Genomic DNA, 8,904 nt, shown 5'->3' on the forward strand with positions numbered 1-8,904 from the left:
ATGTTGTCCACACAACTATTAACTACAACAACGTTAGACTTTGTTTAATTGCTGAAGAATAGTAACAGGGTAAAGTTCACCTCATTCAATTCTAGGGAAGTCAATACACTGCCTTCACCAATATAGCAGATAGAGCAGTACCTCAGGTTTTAAAGTCTTGTGCAGACGATGTCCAGGTGTGTCTCATTAGTGCTGACACTGCCCACCTGTTGCCTGTGAACAGAAGCTGCAGCTCCACTTAGCCATGCTTGCCTGCATCATATAGTGGCAAAGTTGGGTGTGTGTGTGTGTGTGTGTGTGTGTGTGTGTGTGTGTGAGCACTCAGAGAGTGCAGCCTGTACGTATAATGTTATGGAGACAGAGATGCCCAGGTTGTAGAAATGCTGCATGTTGAGGAAGAGTTGTAACAAAAATCAGGTAGGGCTACATGTTACACGCTAAAGTTAAAACTGGATAGTTTCAGTGAAAAAATGTCATAATTTGCTGCCTGCATGTTTTAGTGTTGTAAAGGTGCATTCACACTGAAGCAAAGCAAATTTTATTTTAAAATTACACATGAATTTGATCACTGACCTGTTTTTGCACCTCAAACAGCCAGTGTATGTTAGCTGCATGTTAGCTCGCTAGCTAGCTACCAACTCGTGTTCATTCACTCCCTTTTTCCTCGTCTCTTTGTACATTTATGAAGCAGAGTCATGAAGTCTCAACAGTAGCATTAATTTTTTGATAAAGCTGAAATTTTATCAACTTCCACAATTTTGTATTCACTACACTTTGTGCTCCCACCGTTTCTTGGATAGACTTGAATGGTGCATTTGGTCTCAACGTACCTTTTAAAATTTAAGACTGGAACTTGGTATTTTTTGCACTGCTATTGCTCTGGGTAGCAGCTTGCTATCTTTTTATTCATTTATTTATTTACCAGGGAAAAAAAGCCAGGCTTCAATACAACTGTCTACACCAGAGGCAGCACAGAATCCAGAGGATGAGACATTAAAATGTGAAATTGTTAAAAAGTTAAAGTAAAAGTTGGTTCAGAAACCTTTGCTATCAACAAGTTAAGGAGATAAGGCTTATAAAGACAGTGTAACTCCTACAATAAAATATACAGCCAGCTACAGTGCCATACATCTACCAGAAATATGTGAGTGTAAATGGTGGGGTATGGTATGACGAGCCACTTTAGCCTTCAACAACAGTTTGTGCAAACACCAAACAGAAGATAGCATTCTATAATAAACTCATTTCATTATTACAGAGGGTTACATATACTTGCACACTGTGTAAACCGTACCACAAATTCAATCAACAGCTAAAGACTATGTGACTAAAGAGATCCACTGAGGACTTTTTGAGTCAGTCAGTTGTTTGACAAGTATAACAAATAAATTCAGTTTTACAGGCTGCCTGTTTAATATCCTTGGGGCTTATTTTTAACCCATTCATATCAAGAATTATATATTTTGTTTTGATGAGTGGATTAAAGGCTTGTGGTTCAGCTGTCATGCTGGTAAGATACAACACACTTAATAGTGGAATCTATTTGAAATAGTTTATTCGCTGTGACGGAGCGGCTCCGTCACTGACGGCGGGGAGCGCACACACATAAACTTCCGATCCATCCCGTTTTCCCCAGTTAACAAACTTTCCAATCAGTCAGTCATGTTCCCATTGAAGTAGAGCGACCAGGGGTGCACACTTGGTAGTTCTATGTCTCTTTAAACATACATTTAAACATGTTACTCACCGGCGGCATATCTGTCGTTCCGGTTGCGGAGCATGAGGCGGCAAAACGGGGGCATAGCATTTGCCGCTATTATATGCCATGTTCTCGCGGGGTTTCGGGGTCATGTGACCAATCTGATGTATATATTTCTAGTCTTCGTTTATTTTATCTGAAATTTTCCAGTCCTGCATTGTGGATGAAAGGAACTGCATTTATAAAAACACAGTTAATTTTTGTTTAATTTATATTTGTGTTGTGGAGCCTTTAGAGGCATTGTTGGGAGGGGGGGAGTGTTTTTCTATTAATTCTGGAGCCTGGAAGGAGGGGCTATGGGTTTATAAGGGGCTGCTGTGGCCCAGGGAAGGGAGTGCTGGTTTGGTTACAGAGGAGGTAACAACTAGTGGCTCATGCTTACTGAGTTACTGAAGAACTCTATTCAGCTTAACTTTTTCTTGATGCTTTTTTTTTTTTTTTGCATTGTTTCTTTGGTTGTTACTAATTTTCGCACTGTAAAAAAGTTATCACTATTTGCACTTTGGGAGGCCGGCAAAATAAAGCAAATAAGAGCACCATATTATCTTCTGACTACGCCTGTGAGTTTTTCCTGGGATTTTTTATTTTTTTCTTTCCCTTACCTCCACCATTTGTGGATTTTGGGGAGGTTTAAGAAAGAACCCCGTGACATTCGCAGTTGTTGAACAATTCCTATTTTTAACACAGTCTTCCATCACCACACAATAGGACCCATGGTGTACAGTCTTTCGTAACATAGCCTCAGATCTCATCCAGCATTCATCTAAATCCTTGTCACATTTCTGCTGATGTGGTGCAGGTAACGGAGTCAATCTGCATGTCCATGTCCAGATTCTCAACATGGTTAAATGAGTGTTGTATTTACACAGCAAATACCATAATACAGTGTGCTTAAGAAGCTGAGATTGTTCATATTTTTTCATGTTGACACTGGACTTAATCATCTCCATCTCGTAATAACCAATTGACTTGGTAGAGTCAGTGTGTGGAAAGACTAAAGTGGAACTGACAATGTCATAGGGGAAGATTTCATCTGATCAATGGAAGTACTGTTGTGGTGCTGTGCATGTAAACATGGCCAGTGTCAAAAAAATACTGTTGACCGAATACCAATCATTTTTCCCCCCAAAGTGGCAGCCTAGCGTTTCACTTACTGTCATTTCTGAACTCAAACGACGTCAACAGAATTTTGCAAAATCTATATTTAGGCCACAACACACAAACAGATGTAATCACTAAAGCTGTGCAACACTTTGATTTTCAACACTTTTCTCTGGTTATGCAGCCTGTTTAATAATGTTGTTATTGAACTTTGTTGTCAGTGTGCACATTATTATGCAAGGGAACATCCACACATACAGATGTACCCTGTACTGGCAATCCAGCTAATCTGCTGTTTCCAGTTGATATATCTTTGTAAGATAATGGTTCTCCAATTGATGTAGTCGTGGACATATGGGCGATAAGGAAAATGTCAGGGTGTATGATGGCTATCTGGTGTATCCCATGTTTCTTTAGAGTGCTTACTGTGTGCATTCTTAGAAATTACCCTGCGCCTACCCTATGTAAAATGTGAGTAAGCACATGAACAGTGGGTGTAGTAAAGGAGGATCTAAGGCCAGCAGCAGACTTCAGAGAAATGAACTAATGAACTATGAACTATTTCTTGTGTATTGTTTTTAATGTCAAGAGTGCGTAATACTGTAGGAGCCCCCATGTCAGTTCAGTGCACTCTCTGCATGTTGACCCAGGTGCAGCTCTCATTGAGTGTACAGGGACCATCAATAACTGGCCCCACATACCCCTGCAACTCCTCCTCTAAGTCTCCTATGGTAACTTAAGGGAACATGTTTCCATGTGTTTTTCCAAGCTTACACAACACGTGCAGGCGGACACGAACGGCCATGACCAGTCAAGTCCAGGCAGCAGCCAGGACACAATCCATATCCTCCGTCCTGAAAACTCGAGGGTCGACATCCTGCAGATCATTCTTCCTCCGCCACCTACAATAAAATCAATGAAGTGGTCAAACTTTACTGTGTTTGTATGAGACACTCTAGAGACTGAGTTGCAGTAAATCAGCTTGACCCCACTTGGCTTCCCAAGATCATTCCAATTAGATCCAGGAGAAGAGACTCCTATTTGCTTTCTGATGCGCTGTCAGTGGAGAGCATCTGTATCTGTTTAAGGATCACGTGTGGCTGTGTGACTTTCACGGACAGAATCGTATCGTAGAATTGTTGCAGAACGAACTCAGCATAATCATGCTTGTCATTTTTACTAGAGTCTGCCTGCATGCTCTTTTTTATGACGTGTTTATATTCACAGGAATCCGTAATAAACATAACTGACGGCCTTTTCCCCCTAAAAGCATATGTTTACTTCCTGCTATAATGTCCAGGAGCTCATGTGAACAACAGGCTGAAGAAATGAGCTTGACATTGGGCCTGTCTGCTGACTACATGTGTGCTCACAGCCGGTGGAACTCAAAGTGGGTTAGCTGAGGTGGAACCCCCACTGTACAAATCATTGTCTTCCATATACTATATATTTTGTGAAAAATGTGCCAACAAACAATTTACCTGCTAAGCCCCTCGTTACCTACACAGTAAGTGCAAAACAACCACAGCACACAAATGCATCCAAGCACACGCTGAGAGAAATCGTTCACCCGTGCTGTTTCGATAAAGCCTCTCGTCTGAACATCCCCTTCTGCGAAAGGTTGCCTCCATCACTTTCTGCGCATCCGTCTATCGCTCAGCCAAGTGGAAAAAGAGCAAAAGAGTGTGAAAGACCTCTGTGTGTGTCTCTCACTTTCTCTCTCTGCTTTGCTGTTTCTCTCTCTCTCTCTCTCTCTCTCTCTCTCACTCTCACTCTCTCTCCAATTCCCTCTGTCTTCCTGATCTTATTTCCAAACACAAGCCAGTGCTCTGCTCGCAGTGTTTTCTGCCCTTCGTGTCCCTCAAGTGTGTTCTGTGCTGAGAGCAGCAAGGCTCCAGACAGTCAGGTGAGGCTGCCGTGTCTACACTGTTGTGGTTCATCTACCTCGCCTATAGTCAGACAGTTACTTGTGTCCCTTGTACAGACAGAGCGCTTATGTGTCTGCGTGGCTTCAGCAAACAATGGGGTTGTCCCCAGGTGGCCCAGATATTGGAAGATAATAAAGGTTGTGTGTGTGTGTGTGGTGTGTGTGTGTGTGTGTATGTTCCAGACAGTCACAGTGGAAGAGCGTCCCGGTATGGCTCCATTATGCCCCGACTGACGGGCAGCAGGATTACTGCTAGAGAGGTTACCGCAGTTTTATCTCCCAAATGCACATACGCAAGCATGTGCACACACACACACACACACACACACGTGTAGCACACAAACACACTGTTTTTAGGCTAAAGGACTTGTAATGACAACGCTCCACAGGTTTTACCCATAGATTTTTTTTTTGTGTAGGCAGAGGTAACATTTAGGGTTGGGTGATAATTCTGATTTTCCTCTTTATCTGGGACCAGAGCTCATGGGCCAATTATACCTGGGCTGCGCACATCATAATCATGGTCAGATGCATGTGCAGGACAACAGGTTTTTGTGTTTTACGAAGCTGATCTTTCTCTCTCAATTAGCTAGAAACATTTCTTAAGGGCAACCACATGGGAATACGGGCATATGCACACGAGAAGCAGTGAGCAACTCTCACCTCCAGCTCCAGATATTGGTCCACAGTCTTGAACTTTTGAAATATACTTTTTATGAAATAAAGACGTGTTTTTGTCATCTACTGATAATCAGTAAATGGTCTCATCAAAAAAAAAAAAAAAAAAAAAAAAATTCTGTCAGGGTTGTACAAATAAATGTCCCAAGATCTTATTTTTCTGAGCAGGATGAGAAAAAAATGGTTTCCTGTTTAAAAGCACTGATTGGAAAATGAATTCAGTTATTAAGAATGTTTAAGAACCATTACACTTTTACCCCATTCTGGAGTCTTCACATAAAAACTACTGAACTCCACTTTGATTTTTGCAAATGCCAAAATGTTGACAATTAAAGCTTATGTTCTTAGGATAACCAACCATCCTTCCTTTGAAAAAAAAAAAAACAACAACAAAAAAAACAGGAATGTTCATGCTCTTGCAACCACAGATATGGATCCTGGTCCCAGGGACTTAACTTTTTTATTGGGTACTAACACGTTCCATCAGGCACAAGGGGCAGGAGTCACGATGTGTTGGTACAGAGCATGGCATCAGAGGCACAGAGGAACTGAGAGTTTACACTATTTCCTCTTGAATTTCAAAACAATCTCAGTCAAAGAATGAATATGAATGGATTTTTGCCAAAGAATGTGCTATGAGACAGTGAGAAAGGTTTCAGCCTTATAGACTATGTGTTGATAGACCATGACTTTTTTTGGGGGGGGGGGTCTTGAAGTCCTCAAGGGTTAAGTTGGCCACATATACCTCTTTAGCACTTCCACTAAGTGCACAAGGCTGTTTCCAAGTAGACCTAAGGAGCTGTCCTAACTACTTCACTGTGTGCATTACATCTAGAGCATACTGCATTCCACATTGGCTCTAATGACTAAATTGGTTTCTTGAATATTCATCAGCTTCTCTGTGGCTTTCATGTTGTGGCTGAAAAAGGATACAGCGTTACTTTGTCAGCATCTGAGCAGCGTTAGGAACAATTTGCATTGAATCATTTCGCACTGCATTAGGCTGTGAGCAAAATGAGCTGTGCTCCCTCCAAATCCTCACAACTTCTACCACCTTGTGAGTTTTGCCCTTCTCACCTTTTATTCCCTTAAGCTTCCATGTTGTCAGACTCACGCTGTCTGTAGAAAGAGCAGGTTTCTAAAACGAACTCCTGCACTGCAAAACGAAATGTCAGGACGCAGTCGAATGAGCACACATGGAACTGCAATGTGCTGGTAAAACTCTTAAGCTGTGTACGTTGGATACTGTATCTTATTTTCATTTTCTATCTGTATTACATTTTTGTAGTTTTGTACAAGTTCATATCTTGTTATTCTCTTGAGAAAAATACTTTCAACATGTTTGGAGTTTAGCTTTATCTCCCTAAAGTGTAATTTTACCAACTTTGTCTTGTCGTGTCCCTTGTAAGGAAGTTAGTCTTGTTAAAGCCGGATGAACCTAAAGGGGAGACGGCTCTATCCTGTCTGTCTCCTGTGTGTTAAAGGCAGGATGCCGAGCTGCTGCTGGGCCTGATCCCAAGTCCCCGGCTTTGATGAGAAGGACTTTGAAGCCGAGTGTCAAGCATCAAAGAAACTGGGACTGGGCTGCACCCCAACCCTCTGTCCGTCCTCAGGGGTGGGTGGGGGGTTGGAAGGTGAGGGGGTAAGGGTATGGGATAGGGTAGTTGGAAGTGAAAGTGCGAGGTGAGTGACTCGACACTTTGCTCAAGAGGACTTCAGGTGCCACAGAGCTCCAGTGTGAAGAGGAAAGATGAGGAGGTGGATACAAGACCACAGAGCTAAGTCAGATCTCATACCCGCACCCCCCCTCTACACCCCCCCAGGTGGTGTGATGAGTCACTTTCCTCCCACTTGGCTCCCATTCCCCACAAACACCCCCTCCACACACACACACACACACACACACACACGCACAGAATCAGGTCCACACAGATGTACCCACACCGCACTACACAGTAAAGTAATGCAGCGCTGAAAGCTTTTCCTAAAATCTGATTGGATGTAGTCACAATGGGGGTCAACGCTCCAAACTTTTGAGCACTGTTTCCATGGCGATAGATTCTGACATCTCCTGTCGTGACGAGATGTTTTTTGGTTGCAAGGACCGGGGGGTACAGGGGAGTGGAGGAGGGGTGGGGAGGGGGGGAAGGTTGCACAATGAGATTTTGACAAAGAAGGCTGTCAGATCATCCTGATCAAAAAAAATAAATAAATAAAAATAAAAAGCAACGCATCATAGTTCAAGTCAAGAATGTCGGTACAGCACTCTGACTGCAGGCAAAAACAATGAACTCAAGTGACCTCATCTGAATCTGAGAGCAGTGAGTCTTTTAACCACCCACAAAAACCAATGACGTATTTTGATATTCAGTGACGCATCCAGCCCAGAGGAATATTTCCTCTTAGATAATTGGGGTACAATGTGTTGATAATGAGGCAAATTGGGGTTTTTGTGGAAGGCAATTTGCATCCTCATTAAGCCAGTCATTTAGAGACAAGGGCTATTATGTTACAATATTTCATTCATTTACAGTAAATACAGAAATGTATGTTTTGACCCTGATTTTTTTTTTCTGTGGAATGCAAATAGGGTGAAGCCATCAAATGAAATATGCAAAAAAGTGTTTCCATGATCGTGATGATGAAAAGACCAAATCAGTAATTGACACATTTTCACTTTTTCACTGTGTCATCATCAGTGTCACAGGAGCAGCCCAACATTTGTTTTTGAGAGGTGAAAAATTCTAAAAAAAATTGTTTTCTAAATCCCCGCAGGTTCATTTGGGTTGAGTGCAGATCCCAGCAGGGGTGCTAGACACAAGAGGGTGGGCGGGTGCCAAACCTCACTGTTGTCTTCAAATGAATAGAGGAACTTAAGTGACCTCAGACAAGCCAATTTAGAGAGTGTTAGGGCAACTGTGAATGGCTAATGGCAGCACCTAGCAACATCTCCTAAAGAAAAGCAAGCAGTGTCCTTCAAATTATACTGTATGAAAATTTGACTGCTTGTGAATAAACCAGGGTATCAATGCCAGTTTAGCCAGTAATGCATGAATTAACTGTCAGTGCATCTTCATTCAGTATTGTGCTGACAACAAAAGCAGGCACACATGATATCAAATCTTTCAGAGAAACTGCAGCAAGAGAATTACAAAAAAAAAAAAAAAAAAAAAAAAAAGGCTCATCCTTTTGGAAGTAATAGTGTTATAATAGAAACCTGATGGTATTTAATTACAAGTTAAAAACAAATACCAAGACAGGGTACAAATAACTTTGTACTAATTGTACAAAGATGTACAAGATTGTTTTCTGTTCTGTGAGTCAGAAACTCCTTTGGTAAAATTTCTACAGTAATGCAGTAGATTAAAACAGTAATACTGTGACTCATCACTTCAGTGAGAGATATATCTGTGATTAGGATAAATCTGTTGAGATGAAT

Source organism: Lates calcarifer, linkage group LG7_1, assembly GCF_001640805.2.
Source record: "Lates calcarifer isolate ASB-BC8 linkage group LG7_1, TLL_Latcal_v3, whole genome shotgun sequence".
NCBI classification, from domain to species: Eukaryota; Metazoa; Chordata; class Actinopteri; family Centropomidae; genus Lates; species Lates calcarifer.